This window comes from Bidens hawaiensis, unplaced genomic scaffold (genome assembly GCF_021521415.1).
Source record: "Bidens hawaiensis isolate Kalapana, Puna unplaced genomic scaffold, B.hawaiensis_p1.1 tig00005806_1, whole genome shotgun sequence".
Lineage (NCBI taxonomy): Eukaryota > Viridiplantae > Streptophyta > Magnoliopsida > Asterales > Asteraceae > Bidens > Bidens hawaiensis.
In genome coordinates this window covers 1,016,400-1,039,116 of record NW_027491382.1, presented here as the reverse complement: position 1 = coordinate 1,039,116, position 22,717 = coordinate 1,016,400, and positions in this window count along the sequence as shown.

Sequence of the window (22,717 nt, the reverse complement as noted above, 5' to 3'; positions counted from 1 at the left end):
GAAGGTGTTTAACCGCTGTACTTAATCCAATTAATCCCGCAACAAAACCCTACGGTTGTTCCTACCGCAAACAAACCCTAAACACAAAGTCTAGAATCAAACAATGCACCGATCAATCAACACAAAACTAATCAATCAATACACGGGGTTTATGCAATGAAACACTGGAATTTCCAGCCCTTAAACACAACCTATTTCATGTTTAAATCAAACTTTACAATAGCAATTCAAGTCTATCAATCAAACAATCCATAAAACCTATCAAACACTAACAATAATCATCATTCCTAGGTAGAACTAACAAGATTAGCCTCTCATACTTTTTGGACAACAGCTATCATTTAATAAAAATACCATAAAACTCATACCAATCATCTCAAAAATCATTCAACAATCAATCCTACTCATAAACACTTAAATCTTTTAATCAATCGCAAAACTAGTAATCATTTGAACAAGTATAAAAGATGATGAACAATGTTATGAAAAGAAAGGATATGGATGAATTCCGGGCTGTTCTTGGCTGCTACAACTGATGAGAAACGTCCCCGAGACTTGGTTCTTGTGTCTTCTTCCTTCCCTAGCCGTCACACGATCAAAACCCTAGCCGAAAAAACTTTTTGTCCTCTCTCCCTTGCTGTCCCTGCTACGATCGGCCCCCTTCCAGCAGCCCTAGGGTTTTTTTTATTTTTTGTATAATATAATATAATATGGTCTTGGGCCTCCATGATGCATACGGGTCGGGCCTTGAGCTTTGTCTTGAACTTATATGCGTAAAAGGCTCGTAGAATGCTCGAAAAGTCCCGGTTTTCTTCTTTCTTTCACCCAAAACCTACAAGGTTATTAAACTTACGTAAAACCTATCTAAAACGAGTAAAAACACATAAAATATAATATATTACGTAGATAAAAGGTGCGGAAAATACGTGTGTTTTACAACACATCAGTTACAGATCTGAAAATCATCTTCAATAACATTTTTGCCCCAAAACGAGCTAAAAAAACTATTACATCAGAGATGGACCGATATGACCAAATAAGCATGAAATTGATGTTGAATCTCCGAACGAGTCATCAACCCAAATATCAATCCACATAAATTTTACCCAAATCATCAAATAATTTCAAAACCCTAAAAATTTTTCAACAAACTTCATCGGTTTAACTTCCATGGTGGATTCAAGAGCGAGATGAATCAGATTCAGCAGTTAGTCTGAACGATTCGGTAACCCGCTCTGATACCAACTGACAAGACCCGAGCCCTAGTGCAGAAGCGTGAATAATGGTCATTATTAACGGAGGAGCTCGAATCTGAGCAAGGATCGAATCGTATTCACTCTTGAAAGGTGTTTGGACGGATGAGTGGTATTGGGAGGGAGCCTGAATCAATTACAATGAACAATAAACTGGATGAAAAAATATATGTAATCGAAAAACAAATATAAAGAAGTGGCAATATGATTTCATTAGTCACAAGATTGTCATGCATAGCACTCATACATACACACATACATACAATAAAGATCAACCATCTCCAAGAGAGCCCATCCCAGAGGTGGCGGCTCTCTCATAGAGATAAAACCCTAGATCTCACAAAATACATAATACACTCATGCTAGACAAATTAACAAATACATCTATTTATACTAGTCTAGAATGTCTTGGTCTTCAAGCCATCCACCCTTGGTTGAGACCAAAAATATAAATTATTTTTCACCCATACTAATAATAATAATAATTCGATGCGTCGGTCTAAAATATAGGTCCCAACAGATCAAGTCACTTAAAATCTACAGTGAAGATATGGATGAAAGTCTATTTAGAACAAGTGTGGAAGAAAAGAGAAAACAGAACGAAATTGATCTGGACAGATTGTGGTCAAAGGTTGCTGCTAGTGAAAAGGAATGTGATTTGAAAAGAGTGTGAAAGAATCAGATGAACATGGATTTGCTAGTCCTGAAACTGAAGTTGAAGCTCCATATGATATTCCAAGTGTAGTTGAGAGTGAACCTGTGCAAAGTCAGTCTGAAGAGACAAATATGAATGAAGACAGGTTCCAATAACTATTTGATTCATTAAAAATTGAGAGTAACGAGGCATATACATCAGGACATGCCACCAACCAAGAGTCTACTAAGAATGAAAAAGAGCCACAGGTTGAGGTTCCTAATGTAAACATCTCAAAATTAGATGCTGAAATTGTGGCAGATCAAATTGTTCAAACTTCCTCAGTACAAAGAAATCATCCTGCTGAAAACATCATTGGGGACCTGCATGAAAGAGTGACCAGAAATTCTTCTGAAAATGCAAACATTTATCTTTATGCTTGCTTTCTCTACCAAATTGAACCCAAGAACATCAATCAAGCTTTAAAAGATAATAGTTGGGTAGAAGTAATGCAAGAAGAGTTCGCTCAATTCAGAGACCTACAAGTTTGGGAATTGGTAGTCAAACCCAGAGGAAAGTATGCAATAGGCACCAAATGGGTATTCAGAAACAAGAAGGATAAAAGAGGAATTGTGATCAAGAACAAAGCAAGCGGTGGCTTTAGGATGCTTACAGGAAGAATGAGTGGATTTTGAAGAAGTCTTTGCTCCAGTTGCCAGATTGGAATCCATCAGAATACTCTTTGCCTATGCAGCATCCAATAACATAAGAGTATATTAATTGGATGTCAAGTCTGCATTCTTAAATGGAAGGATTGATGAAGAGGTATATGTCACACAGCCTCCTGGCTTTGAAGATCCAAATTATCAAAACAAGGTGTACAAATTGAGCAAAGCTTTGTATGGACTACATCAAGCTCCTAGATCTTGGTATGTTGAGCTCTCAAATCACCTTTTGGACAATGGATTTTGCAGGGGAGCAATTGACAAAAAAAAAATTTATAAAAGATTGAAGAAGGATCTGCTGTTGGTACAAGTGTATGTAGATGACATTATTTTTGGCTCTACCAATAAGCGAATGTGCAAGGACTTTGAAACTATGATGAAATCCAAGTATAAGATGAGCACCATGGGTGAGATGAATTTCATTCTTGGATTTCAAGTGCAGCAGAAGAGTGATGGAATATTCATAAATCAATCGAAGTATGTGCAAGATATTTTCACCAAATTCAGGTGCCATGACTTAAACACAGTATCCACACCAATGGATACACATGAGAAGATGGTAGCTGATGAAATGGGGGAGTTAGTATATCAGCATGAATATAGGGCCAAGATAGGATCACTCATGTATTTGATAGCATCAAGGCCAGATATAATGTTTGAAGTGTGTGTGTGTGTGCAAGATTTCAGGCAAATCCTAAGATGTCTCACATATTAGCAGTGAAGAGGGTTTTTAGATACCTAAAGGGTAAACCAAATTTGGGAATCTGGTATCCAAACAACATCTCCTTTGATTTGACAGGTTACACTGACGGTGACTATGATGGCTGCAACATGAGCAGAAAGTCAACCTCAGGAGGATGCCAATTTCTAAATAGGCTGGTGTCATGGCACTGCAAGAAACAAACTACAGTGTCAATCTCAACTGCTGAAGTTGAGTACATTGCTGCATCTGCTTGCTGTGCACAGGTTATATGGATCCAAAATCAGTTGCTAGATTATGGTATGAATTTCTTACTCACTCCTATTTTCATAGATAATACTGCTGCTACGTTTATTGTGAAAAATCCAGTTCATCATTCTAAAACTAAGCACATAGAAATTAGGCATCATTTCATTAGGGATTGCGATGAAAAAGGGCTGATAGAAATGAAAAGGGTTGTATTTATTTATGTCATTCATTATGTAATCATACATTTTGTAATCATTAGGGTTTCTAGAAGGAATATATGGGCCTATAAATAGGGTTTCTAGTTTACAATGTAACGGAGATCCTTTGGCGGAATACGAGAGCACAATCACCTGAGCGAATATTATCTTTATGTAACCTCGTACATCCACCGCCATCACGAAACCCTAGACATTCCTTTCATTAAATCACTGTTTCATTAACGAATATTCAATAATAGTGAATCTTTGTCTAATATTTATTGTCATTCAAACATTTATTCCCAACCTTTGAATATACTGATTCCGCCGGGATATTCAAGTTGCCTTGAGTTCATAGATCTAGTGTGTTCTTGTCAACCTACAAAGGTTTTGCATTATTTCCGGTCCTGACAAGGATAATTATAGAACTTTTGTAATAATCATCCAAGAGTTGTTTTCAATTTGACTTTTTTTTGTTGGATCGTGTCGTCCGGGGTGGTTCCCGAGATACACGAACTGCTTATATTTGATTCGTTGATTCGATATTTAGTTGGGTCGGTTAAATGCCATGTAATGCTCATGGTCTGACCAACTCCATTGATTTGATAATTCGTTAATTTGTTGGGTCAGTTAAATGCCATGTACACGCTCATGGGCTGACCAACTCAATTACTTGTTACTCGTTATTTTAGTTGGGCCATTCAAACTGCCATGGAAAGCTCATGGGAGGCCAACTCATTGAATATGTTTTGTTATTTAAATTAGGTTCTTGAGCTACCATGGGAAGCCCATGGAAAGCCCAACCCAATAACATTTTACTTTTGAATTTTTGTAAACATTATTTATTAAATTAAATATCTCAAGAAAATTATTCACATTATTTTAAATCCCGACTCGTCCTCGAGTCATCACTACATAATTTTATTTAGGTACACTTCTCTATTATCTCACGTCCACTTATTCACACAACTTACCATCAACTCATAAAGTTTCATCTTTGGCCATCATAGAATGTTTTCCCTAAGAATCCATCATCATAATCAATGTCGTTCATCTACTTCTCACGATCACCGTACGACTACTAGAATCGCCAAGGAGTTGCTACGGTATGCCATTAACCGACCAACCGCCAACCTCGACAAAACTAAAATACCTCAAACAATAAATCTTGTACTAACTTATATCTATTCTAATGTTATTTAAATTACCTACTCTCATTTATTTCCTCAAACTATAAACTACCAAGTGCAATTAAATCCGTACCCTCAATTTTAACTATAAAATATTTTATTACTACTTGTCTTTCTTCAACCTCATGTTAGTTTTCAGAACTTCCTTCCCATTTTATAAGTCTTTATTATTAAAATATAATTTTTGTAACTTTTATTATTATTAAAACTGAATTTTTAATTATTAAAATTTAATTTTCATTATTAAATTAAATCTTACATTAATTAAACTTTTACCATTAAAATTGACTTTTTGGTTTAATCTCCATAAAACTCATCACTCACTTTATTTATTGATTAAGTTCGTTATTTGAAACTAAACATTGGTTAGTAGATATTTCAACTCCCTACTTTGATTTTGATACACTTTGAAAATTTTGAACGTTTTAAATGATATATTCGTAGTTGTTATAATAGTCATGGTGGTTCATGCATTTCTAGCCTCGCGTTTATCTTATTTTATTATATGCTTCACATCTTATTTTTGTTATCACAATTAATATAAAATTTGTTATTTACTTGAATTTCCATTATAAATCATCGATAATTCAATTTACGAATTTCGTAATATTTATAACGATTTTGTGAAAAAAGAAAAATCCATGAATTCCCAATTTCATCTAATTTAATATCTTCAATTACCTACTTTATATTTTATTTAATTTTTAAAGATTTAATTGGAATAGAACTATCTAGGTGATTCGGGAATATTCGCTTCCCAATTCAATCTATTAACGATTTATTTGAATACGTACATTTTCGCATTTTCATTAATATTTCAATTATTATTTACTAACTATTATAATATTTTATTATAAAATCAAATTAATATCATCTCAAAAATCGCAACTTGAAAAGCTATAATCTTTATATTAACTTTTCTTTAATCTTATAAGTTCTTAAACTAACTAAACTCAAATCACCAAAATCTTCATTTAAACTTATACTCTCGGTCTTAAGAATTTCGTCCTAATGAATACGATATTTAAATATTCCACATGTTATTAAACTTTAGTTAAGATTCATTATAAACCAAGATGATACTATGAAAGTTTGGCCAATACCAAGCATAATGTTATACATAAAAGTAATGGATAAAAACATGATCAAATTAGAACAATCTTGCCAATTTGGAGGACTGATCTTTGATGCTAATGACTTCTTCCAAAAGCTTAATCTCCTTGATCTTCAAAAGGTGGATGGATGGGATAAATCCCTCATTAATGGTGGTGAAAGGAGGTGGGTGAAGTGTATTAAGTGTTCTTCAAGGTGGTTGATGGTGTCTTGAATGTGGTGGATAAGCTTTGAGTTTATATGCTAAGCAGGGCACTCAACACAGCCCATGTTGACATGGGTACGACCGTGTTGATCATTTTGTCTGTTATTCTTAAGTGGTCGTTGTCAGAAAGTACAGTAGGAGAGTTTGTCTAGGCACAGTCTTTGCTGACTTTGTAAACGGCCGTGGTGAGTCTGGAAGCTTCTTTTTTTATCTTTGCTCTTGGTAAAATCAACAGAGGGCATGTTGATGTCAACATGGCATGTGTTTTTATCAGTTTTGTCTTTTTGTGTGTTGGTGTCAACTGTTGTGACTTCTGAATTTCTTCTTTTCCTCGTATGCTTTGTACATGGCTATGCCTTGTTCACCATGGCGTATGTTGAGTTTTTTTTCACAGTTTTTCTACATTTTTCTTCCTATATCAACTAGTTTTATTCTTTAGGGCTATATTTACTTAGAGATAGAAATTATAAACATTAGTGGTTATTTATTCTAATATTATTGCCGATATCACTCTATATTGGAGATATTTTAGCCCTGAAAAGATGTATTAATTTATATACATCAAACACACCAACCGACGATGGAATATGTCAGGAGGAAAACAATTGCTCAATGAACATAACAGTATTAAAAGTTACAATATTTAAATAATCCATATTATTAATTATTCATCACAAACACCTTTCAAAACAAATAATCCAAGCAAATATCTCAAAATGGCCACATCTAGATTATTTTTTAAATATATTAGAGGTGTCTATAGGTGATCTTCATACTTGAGCAATCCTTAACATGTAGCATGTAGAAAATACTTGTCAACACTGGGTAGGTGAGCAATCATAGGTTTAATTATGTATATGTACAAAAATTAGCAGAATTCAATATCATTGGTTAATAATCAATCATAATGTAAATACAATAATTAAAACTTCCGTTCACCCTTGACTTTAAGCCAATCTATTGAGGAGCGTAGGTAGTCATGAGAACCAATCCGTTATAGTTTTTGCATTTCTGTATCCATCATCAATAAAAAAATAAGCACATAATCCATGTAACAAGTAGAAAATATGTACAACAACTATGAAAGATATCAACAATAATGATATCATATGAACCATGCGAATTTTGCAAGTATGAGATATTGAGAACCTGAGGTACGGTACATGCTATACCCCAAAGTATTTTAAAGACTAAAATGGTGCTATGAAATACTCACCTCTTAAATGAGCGAGAAAGAGAGATAAGAGAAAAACTTAAGCATACGGCCCGGCTTGACTTGGCCCATTATTGCACCCTAATTAAAAGAAATCTATACTTATAGGGATGAAATAGAATAGAAATAATAGGGACAAAAGAGTAAAAATCCGCTTCTAAAGATCGGGTTTTAATTATAAAAGAAACCAAGTTATAAACGAGCAAATTAAACTTAAGCGAGTCAGGTTTGGTTTTATTATGAAATTTGATCAAAATATTTATTAGAATTAAGTAATTTAATTAATTTATTTTACCCAAAACTTGTGTTTTATATAATAAAAGCCAGTTAAGCGAGTGATTCGGTGTTATCATACTCGAACCCAGAACAAGGTCGGGATCGCTTCCAACAAACCAAATATTTAAGAACAAATTTAGTTTCAGTCCTAACACAATTTTAATATAAAAGTACCAAAGAACCCCAAATTTAAGAACGAACATAAACCCTAATTCTTAGATCTTTAAACTAGAAATGCGAACACCTCAAATCAATGAATTTGATTGAGGGGCTTCGTTCCATAGATGATTAACAAATTAAAAACAATTTACAATTACCGGAATCGATGAAGAAAGTGAAGAACACAAGTTTGTTGAATTTTAGAAGTCAAAGGTTGAAGAACACCAAAATTTAGCTTGAATTCGTGAAAAGTAATGGAATTGGCGAGTTGTTTATGAATGGGCTAAGGCTAGGAGCGTTTGGTATTTATAATAATTGTTTTATAGACGAGTTAATTCACAAGTTAGGTTTAAGCCCTAACTTGGAGAGAAAGAGTAGTAATTTAGACCAATTACATCGTTTCTTGAAGAATAAGATGAGGAATAATCGTGGAATATGCCATAGGAATATTATAGAGTCTGTTATTCATAACACAAATGAGTTTTGAAAGGATTTGGCTAATCAGTTGACTTAAAACACAATTTTCACGTTTTGGATGCTGCTTAACGTTTCGTGAAGGCTGGAAAGGTATTCCTTCGCGTGTCGCGACCCAATTGCAATTGGGCTGAAACCTTAGGATTTTCACGTGTCGCGAAGGGTGAAGAGAAAACTCTTCGCATTTCGCAACGGACAAAAGTTCATGGAAAGTTTGGATTTTTGATAGTTTTGACACCCGGAGTTTGATTACATGCTTTTAAGGTATAAAATTACATGAAATAGCGTTTGTGATCGAGTTTGAAGCAACACATAAGCATAAATAAATATAACAATAAATAAACACAATAAATGAAATAAAATACTCTACATTTATTAACCATATGATCCGAATTGTAATACGGGTTGCGTACAAGAAAGTGAAAAGTAACGATTGTTACAACATGCTGCACCTAAAAGTTAAAAAATGAAACAGGGCTATGAAATACTCACCTCTTAGACGACTGAGAAATAAAAGTAGAGAATATCGTAAGCCGAAGGACTAGTTTGAGTTGACCCAATGATGAACCATAATTAAATGAGAACTACACTTAAAAGAATGGAAATAGAAAAAATAAAAGATTAGTAGTTCGGTTCGGTTTTATTTAAACAAGAATTAAGTTAAACAAGAAAATTAAACATAAACAAATCGGGTTCGGTTTTATTTATAAGGTTTAGTCAATATAATTATTATTTTTACTTTTATATTTTGATTAGTTTATTTTACCCAAAACATGTGTTTTATCTAATTAAAGTTAGTTAAGTGAGTGCTTGGTTTTATCGAAGTCGAAACCGGAAATAGGTTGGGATCACTTTCAACAAATCATTGTAATACCCTTGGCAAATCACACATTGGCCGTGGACGAGAGAGATCCTTGATTCATAAGTAACTACCCCATAAATCACCCACATGTTTTGGGATTAATGTTAACAGAACTAATAAGAGTTCCACATTTAAGCGTGCTCAGGTTAAAGTAGCATCAGGGTGAGTAGTATCAGGGTGGGTGACCTTTTGGGAAGTCTCCACCTAGGTAACCAAGAACAAATTCATGAGCTCTTCGTGGGAAAAGCGAATAATATTGGTGGTATTAGAGGTCGGATGTTATAAGTGGTATCAGAGTCACTCCTGTGTCATTCGAGATGGTGGGCAAACCTCATCAAGGATGGTGAGTCCCGAGGGAATCACGAGGTATACCTTAGGCAAGTCTCACATCTTGGACACGATGGTGGGGCAAACCTCATCGAGGACGATGAGTCCAAAACAGAGGGTGTCCCACATTGGTCGTGGACAAGAAAGATCCTTGGTTCGTAAGTAGTGTTCTGCGTCTTAAATCACCAATGCACTCGGGCTTAATGCTAGTGGAAGAGTGGAGAGCTCCATAATTAAGCATGCTTTGGAGGGAGAGTATCAGGATGGGTTACCTCCTGGAAAGTCTCCACCTGGGCAACCAAAAACAAATTCATGAGCACTTCGGGAGCAAAGAGGACAACATTGGTGGTACTAGGGTCCGGAGGTTACAACAATATAAGTGAAAACAAGTGTTAATCAATCCAGTTTCTGAGTTAGAACTTGTAGAAGAAAAATTAACCGAATAAAACCTGAAATTGGAGAACATAAAAAAGAAACCGAACTTGAAGCATTTGAACCTTAAAACACCTTAAGGCAATTGATTTGATTTAAGGTTTTAAATTCTTGCATGTAAAATAACAGAAAACAATAACTTAATAGCCCATAAATTATTTGAAGATTAAAGAACAAGAAGAGGTTTGACTTTTGGAAGTCAAAGTATGAAAATCACCACCTAGAGATTGAATTCAAGAAATAAGAGATAAATTGAGAGTTGTGAACAAGAGAACAGAGGTCTAGGTCGTTGGTATTTATAATAAATTGAATCATGACGGTGTAATTTGCAATTTAGAGTTAAAACCCTAAATTGAAGAGGAATTGTAGGTTCAATTAACGAATCACAATGCTTCTTGAAGAATTGGATGAGGAAATATCATAGAATATACCATTGGAACACTTTAGAGTAGGCAAAACGAGTTCTAATCAAGATTTTGTAGATCAATTTGGCTTAGAGCACAATTTTCGCGTTCAGGTGTTTGCGTCGCGTATCGCTGCGACCCAAGATAGTGGGCATCGCACATTGCGACCCAAATTAGTTAATATGTTCTTGATGGCGATCGTGTATCGCGATAGACCAAGAAGGTGTCCGTCGCGTATCATGTAACATATCAAACTTTTCGTATTTGTATTCGTTTATATTTAAACTGTCACACCCCGTTAAGCGATTTGCGGAAGCGTAAAACGGAAATGTAACAGACACCTCTGGTATCAACCACATTGTTTATAAAGAACAATACAAACTAGTTTACAATATTTTACATCGAACTAACTTTGTTTACAACTAGGTGATACAAACTAAATCCAGCCCGTTAAGTGGCTTTACTTCTTATTAGTATACTTGCATCAATTCACCCCGCATTGATTGCAAGTCAAACACGTAGCACATTGTCTTTCTAGTGGTATACCTAAAAAACACGTTAAAACGGGTCAACTACAAATAGTTGGTGAGTTTCACGAGTTTCAAGAAATCAGTTGTGCGTATAACAATCATAATTTGTAAATACGCAAGTATGTATGTACGTACGTTCACAAGTACGTTTGTTTGTATGTTTATGATGTAATTATGCTAAGCTAAAGTGAAGCCTTGACTGTTTTTTTGTGTTGCGTGCATCCATTTCCCACGCTCAATCAACTACTGTGACCCATTTTCCACCCACAACATGCCCCGAGTAGCTATGTCTAACACTACATAGCGTGTTTGTATAATTATGGTCATGTTCAAATGGGATAAAGTCTCAGCAACACATGCCGGCTCCGTTTGGGTTCGTCAAACCAATAGTACTATTCACAAGCCACCGGCTAGAAGTTAATCACTGTGTTCGTGGGGACTTTCGTGTGTTAGCACTTAGATAATTCCCATCATCAAACAATTCAGAGTATACAGATATGTATCAACATGTTTTTCACCCCGAAAGTTCGCTTAAACAGTTTAAAGGTCATGAAACTCATGGTTTAGAAGACAATCAGTACAGCGGTGCAGTGTAAGTTCGTAGTTGTTTTGACTCGTTCACTAGTCCCTATAATGAATATACGGGTATGCAAATATCGGTTCGGACCGAAATTAACAGAAAACCGACCCGAAAAAAGACCGAAACCGGACCGTATACCAATATATTAATCAAATCTCGGTTATAAATTTAGGTGTTTTCGGTCTTCGGGTCGGTCTCGGGTTTTTGAGTGATTGGACCGAAAAGATGAAATTTCAATTTTATGCATACTTGTTAATGAATTTTCACATGGTCACATGGCTACTTAACAGCTACAAATAGCCATCATTTCATAGACTTACTTTCTTCTCTTTTAAATATGGTAACTAAATATCAACCACATAATTTCTTCACATTCTTCAATCTATATCCACCATATATTACTTAATTTCTTCACCTTCTTTGTAACTTCTATTGAAGAACCAGAAGAAAGAGACACTTTCTTCACCATCTCTGACTTAAACTTCTCCAAAACGGAAATTCAGAAATAAGAGATGATATAACTCAGTTTTGGATCACCGGTAGAGTTGATGTACCTAGACTAGGACGTACGAAGACGATGCACAAAGAACGACATTAACCAGGTTCTATAAAATTACTATCAAAGTACCGCTACACCCATAAATCCCTGTCTCTCTTATATCGATTCATCTATTCCTCAATATGTTGTGATCTATAAAACCAATCGGTCTCGGTCATCTTCACCTTACCGATTGACCAAAACCAAAAGCCGAATGTATCAGTAGGTCCAGTCATCGGTTCGGATTTTAGTGTCCTTTTCGGTTTCGGGTCATTCTCGGGTTTACTCGGGCCGGTCCAGTTAGTCTCTTATGCACACCCCTAATGAATATAATAATAATATTAATATTTTAATATCATTATAATCGTTATACTAGACTGGGCCGTATAGCTAATCTGGGTACAGCTGTTACACCCGGAAAGTGTCAGTAGGCTTAGATTGTGATATTGTTCATGTTTAATACTTAAAACCGAACTTGGCTCAGTTTCCTTGTTTTCCTAACTGGGCCAAGTTATTCGTTTATGCGTTCAGAAAAAAGTTATGGGGATGTAAGCTTGGATAAATGTGTTAGAAAAAAAAGTTATGGGGATGTAAGCTTGGGTAAAATGATTAAGTTATAAAGAAAGATCATACGTTGGGGTTCTGGATTCGCTACGGGGCTCGTTTCCGTTTATTCAGATTAATTTGGAGAAAAATGTGCATAATATATCCAAATTTCTCATAAAAAGTTCGTTTTTACTTAGCTAATCCAAAAATATAATTTTTGATCACTCTTGATATTCTAATATTCCAATGGGTTTATTGTTGGGTCGGATTTATGATAAGGAAGATTGGAATCTTCTCAACCTCCTCAGAAAACGGCTATGTATGGACTTCGAGCAAGCCTAGATGATCGAACATGGTTTTACTACTTCGAGCAAGGTCTTCATAACCTTAAATGGTTGATTCTTCTAAGTGTTAAGGCTTCGAGCAAGCTACACTTCAACGAGCAAGAATATTCTACTGTCGAGCATGGATTGCCAATCGAGCAAACAGCTTGATCATACAAGTTTTAACCAAGTGTTACGAGCACAGGATGATTGAGCACGTGGGGCAAGCATGGATGCAATAAGAAGATGTCACGTGATCAAAGCAAGGACTTCGAGCACAGTTCAGTTCCTGAGCAAGATTTACATCCGAGCATGCTAAAGATTGCTGAATAAGTACAACTGAGGACATCAAGAAGAATGAGCTTGCTCGATAGACAAGTTCGAGCAAAGCTTGGACTATTCAGGAAGGATGAAGTCTAATGGAAGGGAATATCTTCTCTGAAGATGTTCTTAGTAAATTATGCTCGAGGATACTCATCGAGAATACCTAGCATACTGAGCATGCTCGAGCAAGATTGTTATCTTGCTCTAGGACTCAACACTTGTATTATTTTGTATTTCATTATGTAATGATTAGGAACTTCTAGAAGGAATATCAGGGTCTATAAATAGGGGTCCTAGAATACCTTTTAGGACACGGTTTTCCTGACGGAATACAGGCTAGCACACACTGAATACGAAAAACATTCCAAAGAATATTTACTTTGGTTTTCCTCGTACAGCCGCCGCCGCCGTCACACGAAACCCTAGACATTCCATTCACTATTCCATTAATGATGTGTTTATTACAATGAATCTTTTTCTTTGGATGAGCATTTATTGATTATCTATTATTGTTTTGTGTTTACTATTTTTCACTCCTTTACTCCCACTCGTTGGATATCCTGATTCCGCCGGGATATTCAACAGGCCCTTGGGTATTCGAGTCGGTGTGTTCTATTCAACCTTTTCGAAGGTTTCACCCGACTCCCAGTCCTGACAAGTGGTATCAGAGCTTGAGTAAAGCTCGCTGAAGGCCATGGGACAGAAGGTTGTGAAAAAAGCTTGAAGTTTTACTCTGTTTTCACTACTGCAAACTCCAGATCTGCTGAAATGGAAGACCAAGAAGTCTCCACCAACAAGATTCCAAGACTACTAGGACAAGAAAACTTCATCAAATGGAAGGTGCTTTTCGAAGCCGCTGTGAACTACAATGACCCAGAACTCTGGACTTCCATCACTGAAGGAAACTACGTTCCTTCAACAGCTGCAAATAACACTACAACTGTTGAGCTGAAAATGAAGAAACGGGATGATAAAGCTTTGTCTATGCTAAAGGTAGGGCTTTCTTGGGAGATTTTGACAACTGTTAATCATCATAAGACTGCAAAGGGTATGTATGATGCAGTTATCGAAATATTTGAAGGAAATAATGAATTAAGGGACATCAAGAAAGACAGGCTGAAGCAGCAACTAGACAGGTTCAAGTTTAAGGACGGGGAAAGACTGAAATCAATGTTGCAGAGGTTTATGACAATTGTAAACGACATAAGAACAACTGATTTAGAAATCTCTGACTTTGAGCTGAACAAAAAGCTGTTATCATCATTGTCCGGAGAATGGTACACTTCTAGCAAGTTTATCAAAGAAAAGGCCAGTTTTCAGAACTTCAAGTTAGATGATGTGATTGCCTTTCTAAAGGCTGCAGAACATGAGATGATAGAGAACCACATGATTAGGAAGGACAAGCCAAGCTTTCAAATGAACAATGCCCTTGTAGAACCAATGGGCAACCTCTCAATCAAGACCCAGCAGCCTATTATTGAGGAACCATCAAACACAAGTTCAACTTGCAGTGGACAATCAAGATTCAATGTTCAACTGATTGAAGATGACACTCCCTCTGCAGTAAATGGGCAGTCAACATTCTTGCAGAACAATAATGCTCAAGGAACATATTAACAAGCATTATTTTCAATGTTTACAGAGTCATACCATGCCTTTGTGGCCAAGAATCTGATAAACACAAGCATCGTACAAGAAGGTCTAGAACAAATTGATGCTGATGATTTGGAAGACATGGACATAAAATGGCAAGCAGCTATGTTGGCAGTGAGAAACAAAAGGTTGTATAACAGAACTGGCAGAACAAGCTTTAATGGACCAAATGAAAGGATTGGATTTGACAAATCAAAGGCCATTTGTTATAATTGTCAGCAACCAGGACACTTTGCTAGAGAGTGTAACACGCCAAAGCAAGTGGACAATCAAGTTAACCAGAACCAATTCTATCACTTTGAAAGGAAGTCTTCTTGAATGTATATGAAGTAAATGAAGCGACCTATGAAAGTAAAATCAAAGGGCTTGAAGAAGATTGTATGTTGGCATACCAAACCCAATTAAGAATGACAATTGAAATTGAAGGGTTGAAGAAGATGTATGCAGAAGAGAAGATGAAGAATGCTGAATTACTGATCCAAATGGAATTCTTGAAGAAACTTGTTTCTACAAGAAACTTAGTGGGTTATGTTAATAAAATGACTAAGGAAGAGAAGTATAAAAAGGTGCCACCACCTTTTTGTGATAGCTACCCACTAAAAGTAGACAAAGAAAGCAGAAATGAATACCTTAAACAATTCAAGAATGTTTTTGATGATAAGGCTGAGTTTGTGAAGCAATATGCTAGTGTGTTTGTGGAAAATATAGAGAGTTTGTTGTGAAGCAAAATGAGGAATCAGAGACTGAGAAGAATGAAAAATTGAAGGAAAATAAAAAGAAGTGGAGTGAGTACTCCAGTGAAGACAACAACTGCAGCTGTTGAAGCGCTAAGTCATCAAAGGGCAAGAAGAAGAAAGGATCAAGCAAAAAGAAAAGTGAAAATATTCCTCTTCTACCAAAGATGACTCCAAAGATGAAAAAGCACTATGAAAAGATGAGAAGAGAACATGTAGTGTTTGACATCTATGCAAGACCACAGCATGATATCAAGAAAAGAACAGAAGAAACAGTGAAATCTTCCTACGATCAGTCACATCCTCCAATCTATCCAATCTTCTCAAACCATGAACTCTTTGACATTGGAGATGTGGAGTATGCTTCAAGGAAAAGACCTGTTAAAGATGAAAAGAGAAGCAGTTCAAGTACCCTTTCCAAACTCAAGCCTATTGTATTTGTCAAAGAAAAATATCATATGGAGCCTGATATGAACAAACCAATCAAGATGGACTTCAGCAATACACTATGTCCAAAAACCTCCCTAGGCTTTGATTTCCCCAAACCCAGTGACAAAATTCAAGACAAACAATTCCTTGAAGACATGAGGAGCTAAGCAAAGGTCTGGTGCAAGAAGTGTGATGCATATGGTCATCACACTGACTCTTGTTGGTTTGAAGAGGAAGAATTTGAGGTTCCTGATGTGGTTTGTGGGTTTGATATGAAAGGATACAAGAAAATGTACCAAAAATATTTAAATGAAGAAAGAGGAAAGTCAGAGGATGAAAAGAATAATTCAGTACTTGAAAAGAGGTTGAAACAGATTAAAAATCAAAGATGAACCAAGTGGATCTGGTAAACCTGCAAAGAACAAAAGGTCTAGTGACAAAGGAAAAAATTAGACCTGGCGTTCTCAATGGAAATGAGAAATTTCTGATGAAGCAGGGGTTTGAACCAAGAGGGTTCCAATGGAAAACAAAACGGGAGCTGAGTGAAAAGAAGATCCAGGTGATTGAACAAAATGAAAATTTAATCAAGTTACAAATTGTGAAGGATCGGTCAGATACTGACACAGAAGATGAATGTGAAATTGTGTATAAAGACCCACTCCTAGTTTCAGTTCCAACTCCTTGTAAGTCCCGTAAACGGATCTTTCAATGTGATATCAATATACTCGATGATTAGGCGGAAACTAATCACCAAGCTGATTCTATGAGGCAATAAAGAACACAAGCAAACCACACAAAGAAGCTTCAAAACATACGTATATTATACGTCGGGTGCTTAAGCCCTTTACTTACACGGTTGAATAATCAAAATGACCGAACAACCCTGACCTAAACTACATACATCGTATATATAGTCATACCAACCTAGGCCCAAAACATACAAAATCCCACCGTGATCAACAGATCTCGGTTTACATAATACACCCCAAACTAAGCCCAAAATACAAGCATAAACCACAAATTAGTGCCCAACATTCTCCCCCTTGGTTTATTACTTGATCACAAATGTTTCAGCCATAGACAGTCAGCGTGCTTCTGTATGTTTACCTTTCGGCGTATAAACTATGGCTTCTAAATAGACACTTGGAAGTTGAGTGTCTTATTTACGGCCTTTATTTAAACCTGGCTAGTAATCCAGCACAGGTCATGCTACTACCCATATGAAGTAGATGAACATGACTTTTGTCATCATGAATAGCAGCAAGTATTAGGCTTGATTGACTCAGAATAGTCAAACACAATGTATCTTTGGTAGAACCAACAAGTCCTCGGTCAAGGTTTAACCAAGAATGCTTCAAAACCTCTCCAACACAAAGATCTCTCTGATTGATCAAAAGAATCTGATCAGTCCATGCCGAGAACCTCATAGCACTACTCATCATCTTCATCATACCACCAATCACCATTTATGACTAAACCTGCAACTGCAATCAATGACTAAACCGATAATCAATAACTTCAACAAAGAACAAACAAACCTTCTGAATGAAGAATCAATTAAATCTAATAATCACTGAAAACCTCTCAACCATAAACGAGTTCTTTACCTATTAAAGAAATCTACTTAAAAGAACAAGAAGACAAGAATGGATGTATGGCGGTGAGTAGGTGAAAGATTTGATGGTTGTAAGGAGAGAAGATTTTGGAAGATGATAGAAGTTGTGAGTTTCAGGAATGATCAATAAGTAGTAATGAGTGCCTTTTAATCTACCTGGTCACATCAAATTGAACCGAGAACATTTATTTACCGAGAACCATTTACTGAAAGCAGAGAATACACAAGACTGAGTTTGCTGAGCCAAAATGATCTGGCCGAGAACAAGGAAGAGCCGAGAACACCACTAACACAAACAACTTGGGCCAAGGATGACAGGACTGAGAACACAGAGATTATGGACACATTTGGCCCAACTGAATGGCCCATGACATTTTGCAACCGTCAAGTCAAAAACCGATCCCGATTCATGTGAAAACGATTTCTTAAGACATTTGTTTCGAGATGAGTAAACATGAGGTAAAACCAAAAAGATAAAAATAAAATAAAATTAGAATAAAAACTAAACTAAACCAAAAAGATTTAACCATCAGGCCTTCAATAAATTTAACATATTTTGGGATCAAATTTCAGCTGTCTTAACAACCGACACCCTTTTTGATGAAAAGATCCAAACATGAAATCATATTGATTAAGATACTTTCACAATGATTCATTTTTGGCATTATTGTGACATAGTGAAAGATTGATAGCAGGTAATTTTCATGATTTTCATTGCGCCAGTGATATGATTAGACTCAATTAGGCATAAAGCTTACATGAACATCACTTATGGACATATGTTACCCCATATATATTCTCAAGGCGTATTTGGCTTTCCCTAGATCACCCCAATTTGACTCCAACCCCTTAATGCTTGATCAAAAGAATTTTCTCTATACAAAGATAATTTAAGCTTTAAGGTTGAACGTTGGACTTACATGCCATACGGACTTACAAGCCTTACATTCTGGGGGTTTAGGACTTATTTGTATGCCCCACCCCTGTAGTTCCCTGGGACCCCTTTAAGCTTTTGGAAAACAAATTTGAATGTCAATAATTTTCATATATATAAATTTTTTTTATTAATGCTTCAAATAAAATACATTGTTTTTGGCGATCAGGACACTAACGGGCTCGTGTATGACTGGGTAATAACCTTTCCGCCCATCATTCGGAGAGATAAATCTAGGGACATGCATAGCATCTTCAAAATGACTCTCCACAATAAGTTAGCAGATTTAGTTTATATCACTTCAAACTCTTAATTATCATGGATAGCTACCATACACATCAATGAATGTTCAAAAGCCTTTTTAACCTAATAACTTCACATGTTAGGCACACAAAATCAATTTATCTATCATTTCTCAAAGGTTGGATCAATTTTCATTTGAGAATATGTAAAACTTCTAAACAGCTTTTAGTTGAATAATAATATCACTTCCTAGATGATGAACCCGAAGACAATTTTGAAATTCAATCACCCCAGTTACCTTCAGTTTTCAGGTGAATGGCTATCCTATGAGTCTACAGGTAGACGATAGGACCAAACATATAAAATGTGTCCCTCGAACTTTAGGCGGCCGACATAATTTTCAGTGAGAGAACTTAAAACGATAGTTAAACAAAGACAATTTTTATGTTCAGTTGCCCCGGTCACTTTCAGCCCTAAGGTTGATGGCTATCCGTAAGTCAAGAATTTATGACAGGACCAAACATATTAAATATGTCCTTTGAACTTGAGTACCCGGCAAGATTTTAAGCAAAGGAAGAAAACGTTTTTGAAAATTAGAATTTTTTTTTTAACACACACACTCTTTTTGTATTTTTCTTTTTCTCCCCCTAAATGTGTACAGAAATTATGACACACAAAAAAATTTATCTACATAATTTATACCTCAAAAATACTCAGTCATGAAAATGCAACATCTTAAGGAATCCCACAAGCACATTAAATCTGGTTGTTCTGACCGGTTTAGTAAATAAGTCTGCCACGTTATTATCGGTGCGGACTTGTTCACGACGAATCAGTTTCCGGTCGTAACAGTCACGAATAAAATGGATTTTGATGTCAATGTGCTTGGTTTTAGAATGTTGAACAAGATTTTAACAATAGCAATAGCAGCATCATTATCACAAAAAATGGGAGTGTCAAGAAATTCCAAACCATAATCCAGCAATTGATGTTGTATCCAGATAATTTGTGAGCAGCATGCGGAAGCAGCCACGTACTCATCCTCGGTGGTAGAAGTAGACACCGTTTGTTGTTTCTTGCATTGCCACGAAATTAGGCGATCACCCAAGTACTGACATCCCGCAGATGTTGATTTCCTGTCAATATTATCACCTCCATAATTGCTGTCAGCAAAGGCATACAAATCAAATTCTGAGTTTTTAGGATACCAAAGACCAAGCTTCGGTTGCCCTTTCAGATAACGAAAAATACGTTTAATAGCAATTAAAAGAGAGAGTTTAGGATTAGCCTGGAAACGCGTGCATTGACAAACAGCAAACATGATGTCGGGATGACTAGCAGTGAGATACATGAGAGATCCAATCATCGATCGATAGTGTGTTTGATTTACAAATTTCCCTTCAGCATCAGAAGAAAGAAGTGGTCTTTCCGCCATGGGAGTCGCTGCCGATTTGGAATCTTGGAACTCGAACTTTTCTAGAATGTCTTCGACATATTTTCCTTGATGCAGTAAAATCCCTGTTGCACTCTGACGAACCTGTAAACCCAAAAATGTTGTTATCTCTCCCAGTGAACTCATCTCAAACCTCTTCTTCATAACCCCCTCAAATTCAGCACACATATTGGTGCTGGTAGAGCTGAAAACTTGTCTGATGGGACTCTCCCCCTCAACAGATGGAACATTTGCCGACGGTGTTGTGGTTGAAGGCAAGCTACTCTCAATCGGAGACTTTGGGGTTGATTCTGAGACAGGTCTCGGGTCAGGATCTTGAGAACCCGAGGATGACGGTTGACTATTTTCGAACAATTCTGGCGGATCAATACCCGCAACCGGCCCCTTTTGAAGAATGTCAAACAACTCTTCATCTTCATTAGCACATCCTATTATATCAGAAGTTTCAGCCTCGATGACTGAAGGCACATTGAATGGCTTGAATAGTTCATTTTAGTCAAACAACCAGTCAGGTCCAACTCTAGCATTCGTCTCGTTCTCCTCAAGCCACCGAATATCGTATGATTCCACGATTTGCTTTGAGGATTTGTTGAATACCCTGTAAGCAGTGTGACCCGCATAACCCACAAAGTAGCAGTGATCGGCCTTTGCTCCAAATTTCAGAGTCGAGTCAAGATTCAACAATGTGCATGGACATCTGAATGCACAAAAATGAGCAACAGTGGGTTTATGTCCATAGATGATCTCATATGGAGTCTTCATCTGGCTTTTGTTGATCAGAACCCGATTTTGTACATAGCATGCAGTGTTAACAGCTTCAGCCCAGAAAAACAGTGGTAATTTTGAGTCACACAACATAGTTCTTGCTGCCTCGATAAGAGTTCGGTTTCTTCTTTCAGCAACTCCATTTTGTTGCGGTGTGCGAGCAGAACTGTATTGTCTGAGCACACCCCTTTCAACACAGAAATTATTCAACACGGAGTTCTTGAACTCAGTTCCATTGTCTCAACGAATACTCTTGAGCTTCAGATTCAGCTGATTTTCCATTAGTACCACGAATCTCTTGATCAGCTCTGCAGTTTCACTCTTATTTGACAAGAAAAATACCCAAGTAAAACGTGAGTAATCATCAGTAATAACTAAGCAATAAGAGCTACGTGAAAGACTCAGTACGTGTACCGGACCAAACAGATCCATGTGAAGCAATTGAAACATGGATGAGATGGAATTAAACACTTTCGGCTTGTGAGGTTTGCGGTGATGTTTGCCCAAAGCACAAGCAACACATTTTTCAGTTGTTATAAAATCTTTGATTGGCAAACCTCGGACAATGTTGTTTTTAGAAAGACGGTTCAAGTTTTTGACATTTGCATGTCAAAGACGACGATGCCACAACATGGCATTATGTTCCGATACTTTTGAAAATAGACATGTAATTTCTTCTATAACATTTCTGTTCATGTCGATCATATAGGCATTATCTTTTCTTTGTGATCAAACAAGAACCCAGTCCTCTGGTATAATTATGCCAGGTTTTAAAATCAAGCACTCTTTGTTCATGAAATGAGTCGAAAAGCCTTTATCACAGATCTGCGAAACACTGAGCAGACTGTGTTTTAATTCAAGAACAAAGTTTACGTTTTCAAACCTCAAAACTCCATTACTTACCGTACCCTTCTGTGTGATTTTACCTTTTTCCCTTCCCGCAAAGGAAACATAGCCTCCAATAAAGATCTGAATGTCGTTCAGTTGAGATATGTCCCCTGTCATGTGCCTGGAACAGCCACTATCAAAAAACTACGGTCTGATGATATTCTTCCATAGCCGTTCCTGCAACATGTGCGAGATCAGTTAGATTTTGGTACCCAGTCCATAGTCACTCTGGGCACACCAAGTTCATCAATTTTAGATACGGGTAACCAAGACATGTCTTCCCGATTATCTAGAATTGTACATGAATAATTTTGAGGTTTAGAAACCAGAGACTTAGGTAACCATTTGTATTTCGGTTTTAAAATTTTGTGGCTCACACAAATGATTTGCTTTGTCTTAGGCTTAAGATCGGAAGACCGTGAAAGATTTGGTTTGTTATTTAATTTCGATCCCGAAACGTGTGAAGGTTTCGGAACCAACTTCGGTTTTCCAACGTGTTTTCGAGATGTGGCAGGAGCTGCTTGTCTAACTTTGACACGATCGGCCTTGTCTCGAATCCAATTTCCATCAGAAGGACTTGCCTTGAAATACTTTGATTTATTTGAATGTGATTTGTTAAAAGTATTCTGATGCACGCTCTTCTGACGGTGTCCAGAATATGGCACATAAGGACGATGTGGGCAGTTTCTAGCAATGTGACCAGGAATGCCACAATTGAAGCAAGTTTGTCGCTTCACATGTAAATCTGG